We start from the raw sequence: 23,986 nt of genomic DNA, 5'->3' as shown, positions 1-23,986 counted from the left end.
CTCCTCATTTACCTCCACAGTATTGGAATGTGAAATAACTTTTTTTTTTTTTTGAGACAGAGTCTTCCTCTGTGGCCCAGGCTGGAGGGCAGTGGCGCAATCTCGGCTCACTGAAACCTCCATCTCTCAGGTTCAAGTGATTCTCGTGCCTCAACCTCCCAAGCAGCTTGGATTACAGGTGTGCACCACCATATCTAATTTTTGTATTTTTAGTAGAGACGTGGTTTCACCATGCTGGCCAGGCTGGTCTCTAATTCCTGGCCTCAAGTAATCTGCCCACCTCAGCCTCCCAAAGTGCCAGATTACAGGCATGAGCCACCATGCCCGGCCTGCCAGTATGTTCTAATTCTTCTCTTTCTATGCTTCCTGACTAACCTGTCTTCTTATTTATATCATATTTTAATCAGGTTATGATTAAGGCTTGCTATTTTGGATCTGTATCTCTACAATGATCCATTATTTACTTACTGTACAAATTAACTTTCAGAGCTTAGTCTTAATTGTAAGTAATTGGAGAATGTCTCACTGTCATCTATATGTCCATCTATGATTTACAAATATGGATTTCTACATATTATGCCATATTTCTTTAAGCAAGGCATACCTGGTTAAATCACCTTGATCACCTACACACATATTTAGCTGAAAAATAAGTCTTTGTGATCTTTCTAGACTAGCGGTCTGTTGGCTGTTTAATTGTTCAGGATTTCCAAAAGGATATCTCCCAGATCATGCAAGTAGTTCCAAGTTAGGTTCCAAATATTTGAGCAATGGCAAAATTATTGGGACAATAATAGTAGAAAATGACTTTATTATTGGTATGCAATATAAAAATCACAGTCATAAGCATGTGTTCTATTAAAGAGAAACTATTGAACTAAGTATGACTGGCTAACTTCAAGTTTCATTAATATTCATTTACTATTTGTTCACTTACTTGGTCATCAATTAGCACTTGCTGCAAGACAAGTAGTACTAGAAGCCAAAGGTTTAAGAAACATTTGTTGGAGGATAATTTAAAATTGAGAAATTCAGTTCATAAACTCCTTTCCCATGAATTGGGAAATGACTGCCATTATTTGGTTAGAATGAGATGATACCAGTGCTGGAGCATAATTTGAGAATTGCTATATACAGGGAGTCGCTGAATATTTCTGATGCTATGAACAACAATTTTATTATTTCTCTATTATCAATGTAAAATGAGAGTAGAGAAGTAAGATTATTTTATAGTATTTGCTTTGTAAAACTTGGAAGAAAGAAATCTCTTGGTTTAGATTTTTAAATCCTGTATGACACCCATTTCTAGAGAGAAACCAGTAGAGTTCTAAAAGTCCTTAACAATATTGTTCCAAATAAATATATTTGTAATACGAAAAATATGACCAAAAATGACTAGAATGTGGTTGAGTGGCATAGTTTGTGCTTCATCATTGCTTGCTGTTTGGAGGAGTCACCAATTCTGTAGATGCTCTAGTGCAAGCTGTTCTCAAACATTAACTTACTTGAAAATCACCTGGACAACTTGTTAAGGTAGATTGCTGAACTCCGCCCCTCAGAGTATCTGATTCTGCAGGTTTGGGGTGGGGCCCAAATATTCATTTCTAACGAGAAGCAGATGCTGCAAGTACACTTTTAGCGCCATGGCTGTATGCTCTGGGCTAGCTGCAATTTAACAAGCCTCTGGTTATTTCTGTCCCATTCCTCATAGCGTGGCAACAAAACTTTATCACCTTATACAGGATTTACCCTGTCATCCTCACTTTTTCAGCAAAATAGTTGCTTTCATACATTACTGAAAAAACTGGGATCATCAGGTGTGGTCTGCTTCAAGTTCTTATTTCTTTTTTCCAGTTTGCCTGTTTTCTAATTTAAGACTCATCCCACTTTCTGGGCTCTTTTCTAGGGTCTAATTGCATCTTTGCATCGTAGTGATTTTGTCATTAGCCTTTGTCTATCCCAAGTGTTCAAGCCTTCCCTCCTTACCAGCTTCTTCTCGAAAGCCTGTAAACAACCTCAAGTCTTTTGATCTTGAAAATCTATCTCATGGCCCTGAATATTTCTCCAGCTACTCTTTCTCTTTCACAGGCCAAGTTCTTCGGAAGAATAAGGAACTTATAGGACTTTCCAAGTCACCATAACCAAGCTTCTATTCCTACCACTCTATTGAAGCTGTTTTGCCAACAGTTACCTTCAACTGGCGAAGTCCAATTAATCCTGATTCTCATTTTAGCATCATCAATATGCCTCTTTGAAACTCAGCTCTCCTGGTTTCTGTGACACCACTAACCACCTCTCAATGTTCCTTGCTGACTCCTCCTCTCCTCCTCCCATTGACTGTGTTTAAGGTAACTGTATAAAATCCCAGTGTCTATAACCAGTAGCACAACTGGAATATTCAGGCAGAATGGTGCAGATAGAAGTTAGAATACAGTCTGAAGCTCAGGAGAGTATGTAGACCTTTAGATCTGGGAACTAGAAGCATTGAATGTGGATATTTAGGATTTGATGTTTGACTCACTTCTCATTGTTTTATGCACTGTCTCGGGCATTTCATTGTCTCCTTTGGCTTCCGCTGTGCCCACACAGATTCTTGCGAGAATGTTTCTAGGCCGAATCTAGGAACAGGGCTGTGTGTCGCATGTGAGTTATGTGTGTGGAATGATGAGTGCTGTGTGCTTCTGGTTCCTAAACCTAAATGTCCATCTACTCTCTTGAACTACAGACTTTATTCTAGCTTCTATCTTGACTATTTTGCCTAAATATTCCAGTTCGCTACTTGTCATAGCCACTGAGATTTTGTACAGTCACCTCAAATGTATGTCCAAAACTGCCATTTTAGTATTCCTTGTCTTGATAAATGGTACCACCATCCACTCAGTAAGTCAAGAAACCTTGGAATGATACTTGAGTTCCTTCTTTGCCTTACTTCTATCCTCATGTCTTACGAGTACCCAAGTCATATAAAATTCTACTTCTTTAGCATTTCTCTTGCCATCTTCTATTGTTTCCTACTCCATTGACTTAACTCTAGCCCATATCACCTCTTCCTGAACTGTTAGCTCCTTCCAATTTTTCACCCTTCCAACCTGTCTTACACATTACTGTCAACTAAAAGGAAAATTTAACCATGTCATTGCATTAAAAAAAATTCTTCCAAAGCTCACCATCTTTTATTAGATAAAGCCCAAACATAATGCCCAAGACTTTATTTGATCTGGCTCCTGTCAAATTTCTAGCTTTCCTTTTCATATCCTATGATCTCATGATGCTGAACAACTCGCAGTTTCCTCCAACATGCTCTGACTTTGCTAATATGGCTCCCTCTGCCTAAATTATCCTTCCTCATTTTGCTAAACCATCATTTACTTTTCAAGGCTGAGTGATGAGACATCTTCTCAACAGTAACGACAATAATAACAAAAAAAAACATTTATTAAGAGCTTATCATGTGCAAGGCACTTCGCATACATTTCCATGTAATCCTCTTCACAAAACCTTGAAGACAACTGAGGTTCAGAGAGGTTATCTTCCTTGACATCTTTCTCTGCTCCAGTCAACACTTAGTGGCCTCAAATGACTACTCCCTAATTGTGTCTCTGCTACAATCTATACATATGGAGGTAAGATAATTTATATTAGAGCAGATAGTTTTGAAGGAAATGATCTCCAATTTCTTTGAGAAAATGCACTAATAGGATGGGTGCAGTGGCTCACGCTTGCAATCCCAGCGCTTTGGGAGGCCGAGGCAGGCAGATCACCTGAGGTCGGCAGTTCAAGACCAGCCTGACCAATATGGAGAAAGCCCATCTCTACTAAAAATACAAAATTAGTCGGGCATGGTGGCGCATGCCTATAATCCCAGCTACTAGGGAGGCTGAGGCAGGAGAATTGCTTGAACCTGGGAGGCGGAGGTTGCGGTGAGCCGAGATCATTCCATTGCACTCCAGCCTGGGCAAAAAGAGTGAAACTCCATCTCAAAAAAAAAAAAAAAAAAAAAAAAAAAAGAGAAAATGCACTAATAAGCTGCTGGGTGGCCAGTAAGCCCTCAAAGACTGGAGCCTGCTGGAATCTAAGAAAAAAAACACTACTTAATATTAAAAACAAATAAGAATTTGTGGGTGAGGAAGAGCAGAGGACTGAGTAGAAAGAAGAAAAAGGGGCATTGTGGAGAAGTACGACATTGTGGCAGAAGTGCTTTTTCGCCAAGGCTGGAGTGCAGTGCTGCGATCTTCGCTCAACACAACTTCCACCTCCCAGGTTCAAGCGATTCTCCTGCCTCAGCCTACTGAGTAGCTGAGATTACAGGTATGCACCACCACGCCCAGCTGATTTCTGTATTTTTAGTAGAGATGGGGTTTCGCCATATTGACTAGGCTGGTCTTGAACTCCTGACCTCAAGTGATCCACTCACCTTGGCTTCCCAAAGTGCTGGGATTACAGGTGTGAGCCACCACACCTGGCCCACTTTTAAGGATAGAAATTTACAGTACTTTTAAGTTGTGTTTCTGTGATGTTGTGATGTTAACTCCCTCTCATCATTTCACAACCTTGGTAAATCTGCTGTGCCCACACAGAGCTTTGTGAAAATGCTTTTGGGTGAAACCTAGGAACAGGGATAAGTTCCACATCTGAGTGGATGTTTGTAGAATAAGGACAGATGGCAGCTCATCCACGAACCTCACTAGTTTACCATAAGGGGAAGTTCAGAGCCAAAGCGGTTCAGTGAGAACATTAGCTCCCCAGAAATAAGAAGAAATCTTGGGTTGGGCATTGGACTTGCAAATGAGGTGGAATGGAGGTTCAAACCAATCCTAACTGAGAGCTTAAAACCCAGGGAGATCTCAGCTGACACCCAGGTTACATATTATCATAGTACCTTTGCTCTTCCTTGTTTATATACCTTTGTCTCTCCTAAATTCACCAGTAAGAAATCTTTTTGAGAGCAGAGACTCTGTTATTCATCTTATATTCCCAATGTCTAACAATGACTAATAGTGTACTTACTATGTCCTCAGTAAATGTTTGTTAAAAGAATAATTGTCACATTTACATAAGTTTACTGAATTAAGAAAAAATAGGCTGGGCATAGTGGCTCATGCCTGTAGTCCCAGCAGTTTGGATGCTGAGGCAGGAAGATGATGTGAGGCCAGGAGTTTGAGATCAGCTTGGGCGACATAGTGAGACCCCATCTCCACAAAATTTTTTAAAAAAATTAACTGGGTATGGTGGTGTGCATCTGTAGCATCAGGTAGGAGGATTGCTTGAGCCCCAAAGTTTGAAGTTATAGTGAGCTATGATCGTGCCACTGCACTCCAGTCTGGGAGACAGAGTGAGAGCCTGTTTTAAAAAAAAAAAATACACCCTAATATCTAATACTGGAGATAAGATTTTGTGTTTAATAGTACTATGTCTAACACATTAAAAATATAAACATTATAAAATTAATCAATAACTAATTATAATAAAAACTAGAAAACTGGCCAGGCACAATGGCTAACACCTAATCCCAGCACTTTGGGAGGCCAAGGTGGGAGGATCACTTGAGGCCAGGAGTTCAAGACCAGCCTTGCCAACATAACGAAATGCTGTCTCTACAAAAAATACAAAAATTAGCTGGGCATGGTGGTGCATGCCTATAGTCCCACCTACTCAGGAGGCTGAGACAAGAGTAGCTTGAACACAGGAGGCAGAGGTTGCAGTGAGCTGAGATCATGCCACTGCACTCAGCCTGGGCAATGGAGCGAAACTCTATCTAAAAAAAAACAAAAACAAAACCCAACTACCCCCCCACCCCTGGAAAACAATAATAACTACAAATTATTAAATATTTTCAATGTGTCAGGAACTTCCCATTTAAATCCTGATATCAACCTTCCTACATTAGGTATTCCTATACTTATTTTACAGTGGAGGACACTTATTTTCAGTTGAATAACTTGCCCAGCATTATGGCTAAAGTGACATCAAAGCCCTTATTTTTTACACTATACCTGACTGAGTTAAAGAAATGGTTTTAAATATATTCTGGAAAGAGGAAAATACAGCTTATGCTGCATCTGTAAAAAGCTAAAAATAAAAGTAACCTGGTGAAACCTGCTGGTACAGTTCCCTGATTATTATTTAACAAATGATCTGAGCATTACTTAGTCAAAATAGGTTTGTTGCATCCACCTTCAGAATGTGAAGTAGGAATAGCAGGTTGCGTTAGCCACACTGTAGTTTATTTTATATGGCACCAAATAACTTTTGGTCCTGTTTCCACATGTAATAGAAAAAGAAGGCAGTTATTTGAATAATTCACTGAAACAGATTCAGTTTCAATGAAAATACTTTGGAGAACTGGACGTTTCTGTATACTAGTCTTAACTTTATTCTCTACTTTCAATGACTGATAGACCAAAAAAAATTTTTCTTTTTTTTTTTTTTAAACAAGGGGATGTTTAGCTTTTCTCAAACTTTCTTAAAGGTATTCCTTGACATACATTAGATAGGTCTAAATGGAACTTTATTACATGAGCAAGATTAGAAATTAATTTAATTATTATAAAATGTTACAAATTCAAACTTCATTTCCTTAAGAACTTATTTATTTATTTACTGAGACAGGGTTTCGCTTTGTTGTCCAGGCTGGAGTGCAGTGGCGCTATCTTGGTTCACTGCAACCTCTGCCTCCTGGGTTCAAGCGATTCTCCTGCCTCAGCCTCCCAAGTAGCTGGTAGCTGGGATTACAGGCACGTGCCACCCCACCTGGCTAATTTTTTTTGTGTTTTTTTTTTTTTGGTAGAGACGAGGTTTCATCATGTTGGCCAGGCTGGTCTCAAACCGGCCTCAAATTATCTACCTGTCTTGGCCTCCCAAAGTGCTGGAATTATGGGTGTGAGTCACCGTGCCCAGCCCAGAACTTATTTATTTTTGATGGCAAAACATTAAAGATAATACAAACATCATGCTTAATTATGTACTTATTCCCCAAACTGCATTCCTGATCTTTTGCACCTACCCAGCATACTCCAACCCCAATCTTCCCCATCTCAGCTAATGTAGGCAAATCAATTTTTCCATTTGCTCTGAACAAAATTGTTCATCCTTGATTCCTCTCTTTCTCTAGAACCCTAAATCCAATGTGTCAACAAATCATATTGGTTTTCAAAATATACCCAGAACCCACCCATGTCTTAAGGCCTCTACTGTAACAACCCTAGTACAAGCTACCATCATCTTTGGCCTGGGTTACTGCAATAGGACCTGTCACTCTACAGACTATTTTCAACCTGGCAGCCAAGGTAACCCATTTAAAGCCTAAATCTTACAATGTCAATCTTCTGCCAATAGCCTCTCAGTGTCAGGCACACAAGGCCTTTCACCATCTGGCCTAGTGCTTCTCTGACCTCATATCACGTGATTTTCTTTCTGGGTTACTCTTCTTTAGCTACAGTGGCCTCCTGGCAGTTGCTTCAACTTACCAGACCTGTCCCCACCCCAGGGTTTGCGCAAGTTGTTCTCATAGTCTGGAATGCTCTTTCTTCAGATATGTCCAGGTATCTCCTTCACTTTCAAGTCATTCTTCAAATACTACTTTCTCAGTGAGGCCTGCTTCAACTGCCCAGTTTAAAAATGACATCTTCCCCATTTCTCCTGTGCTTGGTCTCCTTCCACATCCCTTCCTGTATAAACTTTTCTGATAACACTCATGACCTTCTAACATACTATATAATTTAGGTATTTATTTTAGGCATTTATTTTTATTGTCTAACTCCTGCATGTGAGTTTGATGATGGCATAGGTTTTTGTCTGTTTTGTTCACTGCTCTATCTGCAGCTTCGAGAATAGTGTCAGGTACATGGTAGGCCTACAACAATCTGTTGAAATGTAAAAGTTGTTTGATTCCTGTACAAGAGTATTACACATTGGATTCCATGGGAACGGGAACAACTAAGTTTTGAGCCTGAAGAGCTCAAAGGCTCTTTGAAACTCTGGTATTCCATGGTTTCCTTACCATTCTGACTCTCAAAAACATAATCATTTTTTCAGCAGCCAAGCACTAATTTTAAAAGACCCTGGACTGTGAAATGTACAATGACAGGTCCCTAAGAGGATGATCATGATTACAATTCTACAAGCTACCTGGTACTGTATAATTTTTTAACATTTCTTTTCTAATCATTGTACTGCTTTTCCTTATGAGTGCAATTGGAAGGTAGGGGAAGCCAATTTGATTACACATTAATAATTTTGTGACACCCTGACCCCCTGCAGTGCATCAGCATATTTGATACATCTTTTCATGTTGGTTTTTCTTTTGAAATGTGTAACATCAAGCAGGGCATGGCAGCTCACTCCTATAATCCCAGCACTTTGGGAGGCTGAGGCAGGAGGATCTCTTGAGCCTAGGAGTTTGAGACCAGCCTGGGCAACAGGGAGATCCCCATCTATACACAAAATTTAAAAATTAGCTGAGTGTAGTGGCACATGTCTGTAGTCCCAGCTACTGAGGAGGCTGAGGTGGAAGGATTGCTTGAGCCCAGAAGGTTGAGGCTACAGTGAGCTATGATTGCATGACTGCACTCCAGCCTGGGCAACAGAGAGGGAAATCCTGTCTCAAAAGAAAAAAAAAAAAATCCCTGAATACTTTTGTAATTTTTGTAGCACAAATGCTGAAATTATTCTGCACAACTTTAGGATCCATCCTTTGGCTATTCCCGTTTTGAAGGAACATAGAATTTTAGGGCTGTAAGGTTTTAGTTCATTTGGTTCTATCATCTCATTCTACAGATACAAAAACTGGGGTCCAATGATGTTAAGTGACTTGCTCAGGTACTACCGGGCTAAGTAATCTTTTTGGTCAGAACAACTTGCTCTAAACATAAAACAAGATACTTTTGAGAATGCCATTGGAAAACAGTTCTCAATGTCAGAAAACGAATATAGCAACAATTGCAATATACAGTTCTAAACAATATGCAATCTACCCAGTTTATTTCCATGGTGACAACTTAAGCATTAAAAATAGAAGGCAAATATAGCAAAGGATGAAATAATTGATAAATAGAAAATAAAAAGTCCCCACAAACATCCTAGCAAGTAAGAGTTATGAATCTCAAACAACAAAGAATTTCCAGGTCACCTGAACTGTCACTGTGGCATCCACATGAGAAGAAACCACTTCTGGCTGGGCGCGGTGGCTCACACCTGTAATGCCAGAACTTTGGGAGGCCGAGGCAGGCAGATCACAAGGTCAGGAGTTTGAGACCAGCCTGACCAACATGGTGAAACCCTGTCTCTACTAAAAATACAAAAATTACCCAGTTGTGGTGGCGCACGCCTGTAATCCTAGCTACTCAGGAGGCTGAGGCAGGAGAATTGCTTGAACTGGGGAGGCGGAGGTTGCAGTGAGCCGAGATTGGGCCACTGCATTCCAGCCTAGGTGACAGAACGAGACTCTGTCTCAAGAAATAATAAGAAACCACTTAAATGGAATCAGAGAGATGGTTCTATATGAGCCATGACTTCTGCTGTTCTTTTGAGAATGTGGGCTTACTACCTAATCATTTTAAGATGCCCATGGGCACTTTTACTTAGATATATGCACTTTCTCTTTGCACCAGTGAGTCTACGTGAATGTTACATGCCAGAGGAACGTAAAAGTCTACACTAACAATGCTTCATTTTTCTTTAACAATTTTGTCCAGGTCATGGAGACATTTTTGTGGAGTGATAAATTAACTTGGTCTCCTGATGCGTTTTCCCCACATGGCTTGGAAATCACTTGTTTTTCTGAGAGGTGGTAGTCATCAAAGCCTTAACTTCAGCAACAGCTTTGCTGTTCTAGCTTTGTTATAATTAAGATACCCTAGTACCATTGATAGTTTAGGGAATTTGATATGAATGTAATGCAAAAATATTTTTGGCCCTTTGTATATAGCAATGGTCTCAAACTATGAGCAAAATTATGGCTAAATCAGATTTTCAAAAATGGATTTTAAGAAATTCCAGGAGGTAGGAACCTGGTTAACTCATGTGACTTTAAAACTCAGATATCTGCCAACAGCCCAATTCAGTTTCCTAAGAATAAATTTTTAAACTTCCTGTATCAATGCCTTAACTCAGTTTCCCTTCTCCATGTGTCACTCTCATTAACTTTTGTTGTGTGTGATTTTTTTTTTCTTTTTTTGACGGAGTCTAGTTCTGTTGCCAGGCTGGAGTGCAGTGGCGTGATCTCGACTCACTGAAACCTCTGCCTCCCAGGTTCAAGCGATTCTCCTGCCTCAGTCTCCCGAGTAGCTGGGACTACAGGTGCGTGCCACCACACCCGGATACTTTTTAGTACTTTTAGTAGAGAGGGGGTTTCACCATGTTGGCCTGGGTGGTTTCGATCTCCCGACCTTGTGATCCACCCGTCTTGGCCTCCCAAAGTGCTGGGATTACAGGCGTGAGCCACCGCGCCCGGCCTGTGTGTGATTTTATGCAGGCTGGACACCAGTATCCTAGAATAAGATGATCTGGAGTCTATTCTGATAAACTGGATCAAACAGGTACTTATCTGATGCAGGTGAAACTCCAGTGCAGGAACTTCTATGATAACATTAACTGAACATAATTTTAATTGAAATGATCTACTTTTATGTTTCTTTAGATGAGAACATTAATTTTTCTCTTAATCTTCTGTTAACTAATTTCTTGGTAATGTACTCAAAAGAGCTTTCAACCAGTCTTCCCATGTAAGAAGTTATCACGATACTCACTGTTACTTTCCCTTATACTGCACACTGCTCAGCAATGAATTGATCCCTGATTTACACAACATGCTGAACTCTCACATCCTAAATATATCTATTCTTTTGGAGTTTTAGGTATTTGGCAAATATTGAAGGGTTGGGGAGATTAAAGAGAATCAAACACAACATTAGCAGACTCAACTACAATCCAGAGGAAATAACCAAATAAGTTCCTATTTTAAACAATTTAAGCAAATAGAAGGAAGTGATTATTTCAGAACCCACAGTGTATATAGGCAAGAAAATAACTGAAGCAGTGATGCTTAAAAAGACTTGGTGAGGGTTAATACTTGAATCCCTATAAAATACAGTATTTTATAGTATTTGACAACACAGGTGTGAAGGTGAGCATGGATAACCAGTTTTCTTCTCTAAGCAGCCAATAAGAATGTTACAATATAAATAAGACTTCATATAATATAAAGAGTGAAAGACTGAAAGCATTGTCTTACGACTACTGTATTATTTAAAGAACTACATCTGTATCAATCAAATGCGGCAGGACAGGATGTACTGTGCAATACTGGGGGTGCAAGATTTTAAAATGAGGAACAGGTCAAAATCTAAACACAGAATCGTCCAAAAAAAAAAAAAAACTTCAAGTAGAAAAAGTTTTCAATAACAAAACATGGTAGTTAAACGCCTGCGTCTAGTAACATGGGTTGGGAAAAAAAACATTAATTGCAGATTAATGAAACAGATTCTGTGCGAGGTCAGGGTAGGGAGTGATGGCGCGCGGAAGCGGCGGAAGAGCTGGTTTCGCCGTCCCAGAAAGGGTTCCACGTCCACACGCCCGCACTGCGGCCCTGCGGGGAGCGTTCAGACCCCTCCGTTTCCCTTCACCATTGTAAACCCGCAATCCCATTAAGACCCCGTTCACTCCAAATCCCGGAAAGCTTAGAACGGTGAATCTCTTCCTTGGAGTTGAAAATCAACTTCCAGTGCCGGTGAGTTGAAAATCAACTTCCAGTGCCGGTCACCCAATCCTTCAAAAATCCTAGCCCTCTCGGGCCCAATTCCTAAAGAATTCAAGCCTGCACCGTGTACACCCTGACCGATCTCAGTTAGTCCTCACTCCGCTCCCAGCGGCCCCAGCTCTAAACGCCGCCGCGTGGCTCAGCGCTGCCCACGCCGGGCCCTGAAGGCTGCGCACAACGCCCCGCCCCCGGCGAGCGTGGCGGAAGCAGCTCGCTCAGGCTGGGAGACCGCGCGCCACCTGGCCGAGCGCGCATGCGCCCGCACTACCAGTGCTGGGGGCGTCCGTATCGCTTACTCCTCAGTCTCCGCAACCCCCGCCCCACTGAGAATCGAGCTCACGCCATCTTGCACCCCCCCACCATTGCCCCGTCACACAGCCGAGTCACCTTTTCCCTTTCTACACTCCACACTCTCTGCCCCCTACCCCGCCCCTTTCCAAGCGTGTCCTGGGCCGCAGCAGCAGAAACCGCACCATCTCCACCCCCACATTCTCCTCGCGGGAAGCGCAGCACTGCCTACAAGGGTTCTTAAAGCAGAGGTTGTGGGGCGTGCGGGGGGCGGTGCGGGGGTGCGGGCCGGGGAGACGTGAGAGGGCCGGGAGGGACGCAGCGCGGAGATCCCAGCGTTGCTGGGCCCCCGCGCCGGCCACGCCCTGGCCCTGGTTCGAGGGTGGCTGCCTGGGTCTTCGGCGTCTACGCCGGAGTGTTGAAGGGAGGGCGGCTGTGGGAGGCGCTGGCCGGGCGCAGCGCCCTGGTTCCGCTGCCGAGCGTGGAGTTGCCTCTCGACTCCTCCCTGTTAGCGGGTGGGCGTGGGGTGAGGGGGGCTGGGCTGTGCTAAGAAGCGGGGTGCGCGGGTCGTCTAGGTAGTGTGGGGGCTGCCGGAGGAATCATTAAAGAGGGAAATTGTTGCTTTATGGCACGGCGAGAGAAGAGTTAGGTAGTTAGTGGGAGTGTAGCATCCAGAAAGAGGAAAAGATCCGCTGTGTTCTCTGTGACCCCTGGGGAAATTATTTAGCTTGTCTTTGCCTTGTTTTGGTTTGTAAAATGGCAATCTTATAGTCTAGTTCAGAATTGTGAGGATTATATGAGAAAATACACGTTAAACGCTTAGAACAGCGACAGGTGCTGCTCAGTACATGTTAGCTCTGCTTTTGCCGTCCATGTTTTAGGAATTCAGAATGACTGTGACCTTATCTTCTCAGAGAATCAGGACACTTGGTCTCACAAGTGAGAGTGAAGTTATGAAGACAGTGATATGTAATATTTGACACTCAGACGATCCTGGACATAGTATTACTGTACACGTGGATAAATTAGCATTTCTCCATGAGGTTAATAGAAATGTTACATTATTTCGGTGGAAAGAAATGTGTGTGTATATATATATATGTATATACATATGTGTGTATATATGTATATGTATGTGTATATATGTATGTATGTATTTGGAAGGAGAGGACCTGGGGTCTTAGTATATGTGAAGGGCAGACTTTGGAAGAGGAATTAAATTCGCCCTGCAAAGATTTACTTGAAGGACAGAACTTGGGGAATTTCTGGTGAATGTTTCAAAGAGGCTGAATTTGCCTATGACAAACAGTTCGTGATAGTACTTTGCAAGAATGGAATGCACTTCATTGTGCTGTTGAAAGTTTCTTATCTCAGGATATTAGGGACATTGGAGCGAAGTGTGCCTAAGTCTAGGGCTGCACTTTTCACTAGCAGTTTCTGCCTTGATGGAGATGTTCCATAATCTGTGCCTTTAGGCACTAGTGGTAGCCTAGGCACAGTGGCTCTTCAGCACTTGAAATGTGATGTGTCACTGAGGAACTTAATTTTTAATTTTATTCATAAATTAATAAATTGATTTACGTTTAAATACCCACATGTGGCTAGTGGTGGCTACTGCATTGGACAGCACAGGTCTACAATTTAGATTTTGAGAGTCCTTCCAAGTCTTGATATGGTTGAGTTTTAAATCAGAGAAGCCAGCTCTTTGGAACATTTATTGCCATAGGGAATTGTAATTATATTCAAATAATGCCCTTCATTCAAATACTGCAGTTCAGACCATGGGTCTGTTAGTACTTATTTACATCTTGACAAATTAAAGCAAAACGTTGTCTCCTAGGTTGTACAGCTAATGCCAGATTCAGAGAGCTATGACAGTATTAACTGGAGTTTTCTTTAAACATTATTGTACTATTTTGTGATTGTCGGTTTCTACTATCGTTTACCACTTTGGTTGGTTTTCAGTGAGAAGTTTCCAGCTGTTTTTATTCAAGCTTTTTTCTTTTATAACCTTTTGTGTAATAAAGCGATTTGAAAAATTGTAACTCTTGAGCATTAGGACGTTTTAGAACTAGTTTTGTGGTTATCCAAATCTTTTGGAGAGATAAGTGAAATTAGGTAATAGATGTTTCACAAAATTACTTTCCTTGAAATATGTGCATCTGTTTTTTTTTTTAAAAGCAAGTGTATATAAAGTCAAATTTGAAAATAAAACTAAAAGAACAAACAAAAAACCTTTATAGGTAGCGGTAGCACCCTTAACATTGGCCTGATGTCTGTAAAATGGTGCCCTTGGGTCAGGCACGTTGGCTCATGCTTGTAATCCCAGCACTTTGGGAGGCTGAGGCCAGAGGATCTCTTGAACCTAGGAGTTCAAGGCTGCAGTGAGTCATGGTCAGGCCAGGCTTCCAGCCTGGGCTACAGAGGGAGACCCTGTCTCTTTAAAAACAAAAAACAAAAACAAAAACAAAAAATGATGCTCTTAGTCTTAAGGCTGAAGATAATTGTTAGATCCGGAACAATAACTTAAAGCTTACGAGTTAAATCAGATGGAGAGAATAGCTCATAATATACAAATCAAAATGGGGTGCTTTTATGGGTGACTATAGAATCTTAATTTTTCTGAGACAGTCGTGGTATAAAGCCTGATTGTTCCAGCACAATTATTTAATTTAATAGAACCCCTTTCACTATCAAAAATGTTCGAATTGGGACCACTTAATAATGTCACCCTACTGTTAGCCTTGTAGGAACTTGTAATATATAGTTTTAGGATGATTAACCACATTGCAATATCAGAAATACTTTATTATTATTATTTTTGAGATGGAGTTTCGCTCTTGTTGCCCAGGTTGGAGTGCAATGGTGCGATCTCAGCTCACTGCAACCTCCCCCTCCTGGGTTCAAGCGATTTTCCTGCCTCAGCCTCCCGAGTAGCTGGGATTACAGGCACACGTCACCATGCCCGGCTAATTTTTGTATTTTTTGTAGAGACAGGGTTTCACTATGTTGGCCAGGCTGGTCTTGAACTCTTGACCTCAAGTGATCCACCTGCCTCAGCCTCCCAAAATTCTGGGATTACAGGTGTGAGCCACCGTGCCCGGCCAGAAATATACTTTAAAACAGTGACAAAATTACTGTTTTTGTGTCTAAATAATAAATGAGATACCTGGAATAAGGCCAGCAAGTGACTTTCCCATTTAAGCCGCTGATAATTTTAAAATTTTGCTTTGGATAGAAACCTTTAGCAGCTTGAGTTTTGGTTCCCTCTGGAAGAAAATTATCTTTTGGTGGGGGTGACTGCATGTTAGTCTATGTCAGTCAAATCAGGAGATTGAGTATTTGTGTTGAAATAACACTGATTTTATTTTATGGTGAGGTTGAATAGTGAAGTCCGTCAGAAATCTGATTATGTATTAGAATGTTAAAGAAGGGTTTGCTTACAGTTTACTTAATGAAAAATAACTCAGCCACATGCATTATTATATTAAGTTTATATTGAAGTGGGTAAAATATTTTATTGAGGCTCTAACACTTGATTTGAGTTCTCACTCTGCTGCTTCCTGATCATGTGATTTGGGACAAATTATTTAATCTTCCTAAGAATACTGGGTTCCTCATTTATACAATGAAGATGGTAATGGCATCTGCTTCTAGGTTCATAAGAGGTTAATTTAAATAACTCCTGTGATGGGTTGTGTGCAGTTCAGTAACTATTAGCTGCTGTAGCCTTAAGTTTATTGGATAACCTAGAAGTGATAATAATGTTCTGAGATGTTCTGTGGGTTGGTGAACAGAGCACTAAGACCCAATTCTGTAAACCTAGCTTTTGCCCTTTTCTGGCACATTCTTTTGTCATTTCAGTTAAGATATTTAACTTATTAGTATCAGAGCCTCAATTTCCTTATCAGTAAAATGGAATTAGTACCCAACCTCATCCCGCCTTCTCATAGGACTGTTGGTGGCATCAAATGAGAATTACATTTAAAAATTATCGTCTTACTTTACAAACATTTTTATATTGAATTGGTTTTGTCTCATCTTGTCTACCTTCAACCTCCACTAAAGAGTGACCTGCAAAAATTGTTCTGTAAATTTTGTGTAACAGCATAGATAGTGTATAATAGGCACTATTACTGAAGACAGTTCTCTTTTACAAATAATATTGTAAGTCACAGGCTGGGTGTGGTGGCTCACACCTGTAATCCCAGCACTTTGGGAGGCTGAGGTGGGTGGATCACTTGATGTCAGGAGTTGGAGACCAGACTGGCCAACATGGCGAAACCCCATCTCTACTAAAATTACAAAAAAATTAGCCGGGCATGGTGGTGCATGCCTGTAGTCCCAGGTACTCAGGAGGCTGAGGCAGGAGAACCCGGGAGGCGGAGGTTGCAGTGAGCCAAGATTGTGCACTGCACTCCAGCCTGGGCAACAGAGCAATACTCTGTCTCAAAAACCACACACACACACACAAAACAAATATTTTAAGTCGCAGTAATGGTGCTTTTTTGATTTGGTCACAATATATTTTCTACGGGAAACAACCCCATACTACTGCTAAGGGAGAACCAACATTTTCTTGGGCACTTGATGTGTTCCTTCCATTGTACCTCATTTATCCAAACATATTCCCACCTAATAGGTTATACTAATGAGGCTCTTACTTTCTAGAATAGGTCTGTGAGGCTTTTTTGTACTGTAGTTCTCCCTCTGAAAATACCTGGCCCATAGTTAATGGGTAGTGAAGGTTAAATAAGATAATGAACATGAAAATAGTGGCCGGCTCTGTGACTTCATGCCTGTAATACCAGCACTTTGGGAGGCCAAGACAGGTCCGGGTTGCTTGAGCCTAAGAGTGATGGGCAATACAGTGAGACCTGGTCTCTACAAAAAATTTAAAACAAAAATTAGCTGGGCCGGGTGCGGTGACTCACAACTTTAATCCCAGCACTTTGGGAAGCCGAGGTGGGTGGATCGCCTGAGGTCAGGAGTTTGAGACTAGCCTGGCCAACATGGTGAAACCCTGTCTCTACTAAAAATACAAAAATTAGCCACGTGTCTTGGCGTGCACCTGCTACTCGGGAGGCTGAGGCATCAGAATCGCTTGAATCCTGGAGGCGGAGGTTGCAGTGAGCCAAGATTGTGCCATTACACTCCAGCCTGGGTGACAGAGCAAAACTCCATCTCAAAAAAAAAGAATGTAGCCAAGCTTGGTGGTTCATGCCTGTAGTACCAACTGCTTGGGAGGCTGAGGTGGGAGGATTGCTTGAGCCCAGGAGGTGGAGATTGCACTAAGCTGAGATTGTGCCACTGTACTCCATCCTGAGCAACAGAGAGAGACCCTGTCTCAAAAAGAAAATAGTACTCTGTTTGGTGTATGGTATGTAGGAGTTACCGAAAAGATGCTGTTTAATTCACAGGACAGTAAATTGAAACAATTTATGTGAATATACTTTATAAACTAAAATAACATACAAATATAAATCATTAAAAAAATATTGAAATGTACTTTTGCTGATTTAAATGCTATAGTGGTTTTATGACTGAATTCTGTATATTTCACTTTATTCATATTAGTCTTTAAAGGTCTACTCTTAGTCATAACATTCTTTGAGAATATACATGTTTAACAATAATCTTTTGTGATATATTTTCAAGAAGCTATGCTTTTGCATGAGTTCATCATCATCGTTGGCATGAACTAAATGTCTTATATGTACAAGGCAGTTTCCTAAGGGCTTTACATATGTTATTTTATGTAACCTATGAGAGAAGTAATTTTAATCTCCATTTTAGAGATGAGGGAACTGAGGCAGTGAGGTGGCATAACTTGCCCAAGGTCATGTGTAAGTGTTAGAGCCTATAATTTAACTCCAGAGCCTAGCTCTTTACTGCTCCCATTGTGGTTTGGCATAGGCAGATATTAATATTTCATAACACAGTTCACTGTGACATACACATTGTGGAGGCCTTTTGGGTTAGTTATGATAAACTTTTATTTGTATATTCTTTGATGTATAGTAGAAAGAACTCTGGACCAGGTGTCGGGGGACCTCAGTTTTAGTCCCAGCTTGTATCACTAAATAGTAGTGTGTCCTTGGGCAGTTCAAGAAACCCCTCTGGACTTCAGTTCCTCACCTGAAAAATGAGGGATTTGGAGGAAATTAGTGATTTTCAAACTGTAGTTCTGAAGTCTGCTCAGATGTCTTTGGTTCCCTCCCACCAATTTGCATATATATTTGTCTGTTATAGTTGCTTATCCATCTACCTAAGATTTTCTTTCAAACAAAGAATTTCTTAACTGAGTGTTTAAAGTCATCAGTCTCCAAGATAACTTAATGACCATGTAAGTCCCCTGACTGCTGTGTTTACAACTTTTCAGTAATTTCACAATATTTTAGTGTTTTAGGAGATAGAGATCTTTTACTAATGAAAAAACTAAAGCACTAAAATGAGAGGATTGTTATTAAAACATAGTATATCTAAATGGCCTGAACATTTCAGGTTATCTGCTATCTGGGATCAAAGCCTGTTGTTTATTGGATTTGTGACCTTCAGCCAGTCTTAGTTTCCTCATTGGTAGAGGGAGAATACTTGTCTTGTAGGGTAATTGTGAAAAAAAAAAAAAAGTGAGCTAATACTGGTGAAGCACCCTTTATAAACTCCAAATTCCTCTATTTTTTACATGCGTACAGTAAATCCCCCAGTCCTTTTTCTTTTTGGTCACATAAAGCTGTTTTTAAACACATCAGATATTTTGTAAATTGTTTATGTTTAATGCAGAATTCTCATAAGCTTTAATATTTCTGAAATGTGACTCTAGACTGGAAGAGAGTCTTGATTTTTAAGGGAGCTGCTTTTTTTTTGACATGTTTGTCAAATACACTTACCTCTTACTGTTAGGAGTATAATTGCTGCCAAAATCTTCCACATATCTCAAAAGTTAACCATTAAGTAACTCTTTAATTAAGTTTGTGCAAAAACAACAGTGTTTTAATGTTGGAAAAGTAAGTGTGTTATGTGCCATTTGTCAGGGCTTAAGGATAATCTGATAGGCACATTTGCAGTGCACTTTAGGGACTGTTTTTGCAAAGAAATTTTTTTTTAAACTCAATTTTTCTGTGAGAGTACTGGATATGAAAGCATATGGAATAGAAACTTAATGTGAGACTAAAGAAGGAGGATATGCTAGAAACTCCTGTGTCTCAGAGCAGTCTATCACTGGGCTCCTATGTCTGTCCAAAAAGATGCTCAGGTAGGATATGTAATGCTGCACAGTTTTAGCTGTTTATCATCTAGAGAGAAAGGATGGGGGTAGTTTTCATGTTTACAGGGTGTTTTGATATTTTCAATTCAGATTTTTTTTAGTGCCCATTATATGGAATCCTGTGAGATAAATTATTCCTGACGGAGAAACTGAACTTATGAGATTAGTTGATCCTTATGTCCTTATACAAAGTTCTATTATATTGATTAATTATCCTTCTTAACAAAAATCTTGTGACCATGGCTTTTATTTCAGTTTTCTGCTTTACAACATCTTTCACAAAGCTTCTGCAGGTTTTTAAAATCTCCACTTGAATGTCTAATAGTTGTCTCAAACTTAACATAGACCCAACTGAACTGTTTTTTTTTCTTTCCCAGTCTTCTGGATCTCAGTAAATGGCACCACCATTCAACCAGTTTCTAAGGCTCCAGAATTCAGTCATCCTAGACTGCGCTTCTCTCACACCCCACGTGTAATCCATCAGCAAATCAGTTCTGCTTTCAAAATGTATTCCAGAAATCTGACCACTTCTCGTGATCTCCACTTGTTAAACTAATTCAAGCCACTGTCATCTCTTGTCTGCACAACCTCAATAACTTCCTGACTGGTCTTCTTGATTGCACTCTTGCTTCCATATAGTATATTCTCCCAGCTGTTGGAGTTATCTTTTTAAACCTAAAACATTTCAAGTAACTTCCCTTTTCAAAATTCTCTAATAGCTTCACATTACGCTCGAGTGAAATGTAAACTCTTGTGGCCTAAAGGCTTTATAAGATCTGCCCTCTTGCTACCCCTGTGTTCATATCTTTCTAGCCACACTGGCCACAGGATTTTGGTACTTTGCTGTTCTTTCTGTTGGGAAGTTCTCCAGAGCTGTCTCCCAGATCTTATATTAAATGCCACCTCCTAGTTGAAATCAACTTGTTTTTTTATTTCATAGTATTTGTTATTTCCTCAAATTATATTTGTTTATGTGCTTGTCTCTTGCATTATAATGTATTTCTTTTTGTCTGACTTAGTCACTACTATATCCCTACCTCTTAGAACGGTGTTTGGCCTGTAATAGGTGCCCCGTAAATACTTAGATATGAAGAATCCAAAGCACTGGTGGTGTTGGCCTTAAATAAGAGGGTGTCTTTATTATAAGAGGAGGGAATTAAGGGAGGATATGATACACTGTCTTTGGTGGAGGAGAGTGGAGGGAATGACTAAATGATAGCTTTTTATTTCTCTGGAAGTAGAAGATGATGTCAACTGTCCATAGCTAGGGGAGAGATTCTCTGTGGGACAGAGGCTTATTCAACTAAAATAATTAGTATGCACTAAAGTAATTTAATATTAAACTAATATAAACTAAAATAATTAGATGTCAGAGAAAGAATTTCTTTTGTTTACATATCTGGGAAGGTTTCTTGGAGATGGGCTTAGGTCAGTAGAGTTTGGATAGGTTGAGAGATACTGTATTGTTTCAAAAGGTATTGCAAGTAGAGAGAACTGTAGGGGTAAAGGTTCAAAAGAACATGGAATGGTTCTGGAGATAGTGAAGTTTGATTTGACTGCTGTAGAAAATGAGGCTGGGGAGGTCAGGTGGGACTGATTTGAGATAAGTTTATAAACCAGGCTTTTTAATACCTTCCAAAGTCCACTTAAAATGGGGCATATATTAATATATTGAGATTACCTTTGTGTTATTCTAAACACTAGGTCTAGAAGTTTTTATAGATATTTTATGTATTTAATTTTTAATTTTTTGCATTCTCAGTGATTGACCATTTGGTATTATTTTTCACATCAGAAGAAATTTAGATCATGATGTAACCTGATATTTTTTTTAAACAACAAAACTAAAATGCAGTGTATAATAGTGTTGGCTTAACCATAATTGCTTCCTGCCTTTGGAATTTTATGAAAATAAAAATGTTCTAATTATAAAAGTTTTCTATTTATTTATATTATGTGGGATGTTCAGGTTATCAATAGAATTGAGACTCTGTAGATGCTCAAAATCAGTACATAGGTCTGCTGAAATAGTTTTCTTCAGCAATATAGAAGAAAAGATTAAAACTTCTCTTTTAATTAATGGATTGACTGATAGTTTTCACAGTCCAGATTTTGATGATGTTTGGAGGGTGCAGAAACTAGTAATAAGGTTCTCAACAATTCGAGGTCTTTTAAGCTTAAAGATGTTTCATGGTATTTCTTCTGTGGTCATTTAGTCCCCCAAAATATGAGATCTAACTAGAAACCCAGTAGCATGTTCAGTGCATTTTGCTGAACTCACTTTTTATGATTAACTTCACCACAATTAAAACTTTTTTTTGGATAGCAATATTTTCTGAGGAAAGGGGTGTATCCTTAAATTCCTTCATTTTAAATTATAAGGTAAATGCCAATTTTTCTTCTCTGGAACACAGTTTTACAGGTGTGTTATAGTATTAGCTATTAGCTTAATGATCAGTTTTAAATACTATTAATCAGATATGAACTTATTCCTTGGGTTCATATTTAAACTCTGGCATGTTGAAATAATCTAGGTCCCAATCTGCACATCTGAATTCATTTTGTAAAATATGGCAAACAGATGCATTTTCAATTGAAAGCTGAAACAACTGCAGGACATTAACCCATTGAGAAGATTACAGTAGGTTTTCAGTTCCACAGTAACTGTATTTATTAGTGAAAATTGACTTGAGTGCTTCTGCTTTTAACAGACATTTCTTTTTTAATGTCTAGAAGAAAGGAAATAGAGCATTGGAATGATAGGACTTTGATGTGTAAATGAGTTAATGTCAAAAGAAGTTAATTATCTAAATCATCAAACAGAATGTGGGTATGGGAAATAATTATTTTAAAGTGTCTAATGACCTATCAGCTCATCATGTCAAGAAAAATGTTATTCACCTGTTTGATATAAAAATTGACTTGACTGTGAAAGGATGATCATGGTTATAATAAACTAGGTTTGGTGACTGGATTTGAAAATGAAAAAGGAGCAGATTGCTCCAGCAATGTCTCAGGACATTTGACTATAGGATAATCCCATGGAATGGCATGTCTGTCAAATCAGACAAGTCAACTCAAATCATAACTTTCTGGAGGCTGGGGTTACCACTTACTCTTTGAGTTTAACATGTTCTCCAAGATAGCTCTGTCAGCCTTCTATTGGGACAACAAGGGAACATTTCCTGAGGTCTTTGAGAAATCCAGGCTCCCTTTTTTCGCATTTTGTCCCAATTCTGCAGGACTATTTAGGGAAGTCCTTGGTTTCCTATTTTCCCCCAGTCTTGGACTTGTGATTTTTTTTTTTTTTAATCCGAGTCTCAAATGGTTGTTTCTTTTCCTGTGTTATTTGTAGAGAAAAGTACTTATTCCAAAAGTCTTTTTAAACAATGGCACAAATTTAGGCTTAAAAAAAAGCGATGGTCTTTCTTAGCATTACGTTCTTCATGTGTTTTAGAATTTTGGTTTTCAGGCTCAGTTTAAGTGGAACGTTTTTGTTTTCCTTCGCTTTTTGTGCTCTTGCCTTCTTGGTATAGTGGTTTTGGCCTGGCTGTTAGGGCCCTCAGACTAGACCAGAGGGATATTGGGATATTCCAAACCTAGTCACCTAGCTAGTGTGCTGCTTGCCTTAGATCTTTGTCCTGTCACCTTCTCAAAAGCTTCAAATAAGGCCTGTCTCCATCAGTGATTTGTAGTAGCTTTTTTTTCCCCAACCTTCTTTTGTGGGGCCCAGCCCTTCCATCGCAGCTCTTGGTAAGTGACCCTGGTTTAGGTTCCCTTTATGAATTTTATCATTACCCACAGGAGTGGTTAGATTAGAAAGATATATTAAGAAGATAAATTTGGCAACAGTATGGAGAATGAACTGAGATGGAGATAGAAGATGTAGCTAAGAGTTTTTAGAAGGCCATAGCAGTAGGACAAGAGGGGAAGGATGTGAGAACATACAGAAAGTAGAATTTACTTGACTTCTTACAAATTGTAGGGTGCAGGAGAAGGAGTCAAAGGTAGTGACTGAGATTTTGAGCCCAAGTGACTAGTAGTTGGTGTCATCAGTGAAAACTCAACTTACAAAGAAGCTACTTAGTATTTGTTTAGTTGCATAGAGTTCTTTTAGTAAAAATCTTTAAGTTTTAAAAACTTGTGTGATTGTGAAAAAAGGGTAATACATCTAAATTTATATAAAAGTTTTTAGCAGATAAAGGAGGGGAATTCTTTTTTCTTCTTTAACTTTCCCCTTTAACGGAAGAGGGAGTTCTTAAGGTCTGTTTATTATAATAGCTAACATTTATTGTGTATTCACTGTGTGTTATCAGTACTGCTCTATATTTTTGTATGTATTCATTTAATTCTCACAACAGCCCTAAGAAGGTGAGATTATCATTGCCATTTACAGATGAGGAAACTGAAGCACAGAGAAGTTAGGTATCTTGCCCAAAGTCTTAGCAAAGGAGCGGAGCTGGGATTCAAATCTAGGCAGTCTGACTCCAGAACCTGCCCTCTTAGTTTACTAAAAGTCCTGTGCACTGCTTTATCATATGTTCTAAATATCTTACATTCTTCTTTAGAAACTGCAAAAAATATTTTGAGGAAAATTACAGCTTTGCAAAGTTTATGCAAGCATATGAAATAATAACTAATGTTTATTGAGCACTTCCAGTATAATAGTATAATAG

General features: G+C 39.6%; 2 protein-coding genes across 15 annotated transcripts in view; one reads left to right on the top strand and one right to left on the bottom strand.

The window, feature by feature from the left end:
* RUNX2 (RUNX family transcription factor 2) overlaps window positions 1-23,986 on the bottom strand; it is a 347,192-nt gene that overhangs the window by 280,729 nt on the left and 42,477 nt on the right. The window lies entirely within an intron of this gene.
* Window positions 11,992-23,986, top strand: part of SUPT3H (SPT3 homolog, SAGA and STAGA complex component) — a 565,741-nt gene continuing 553,746 nt past the window's right edge. For all 8 annotated transcript variants that reach the window (XR_010126711.1, XR_010126708.1, XR_010126710.1 and 5 more), the window contains exon 1: window positions 11,992-12,294. The gene's annotated coding sequence lies outside the window, so the exon portion shown is untranslated. The remainder of the gene's footprint in view (window positions 12,295-23,986) is intronic.

The sequence above is a fragment of the Pongo pygmaeus genome, chromosome 5 (genome assembly GCF_028885625.2).
Source record: "Pongo pygmaeus isolate AG05252 chromosome 5, NHGRI_mPonPyg2-v2.0_pri, whole genome shotgun sequence".
NCBI lineage: Eukaryota > Metazoa > Chordata > Mammalia > Primates > Hominidae > Pongo > Pongo pygmaeus.
The sequence above is the reverse complement of the archived record's forward strand: the minus strand, read 5'-3'. Positions and strand labels throughout refer to the sequence as shown.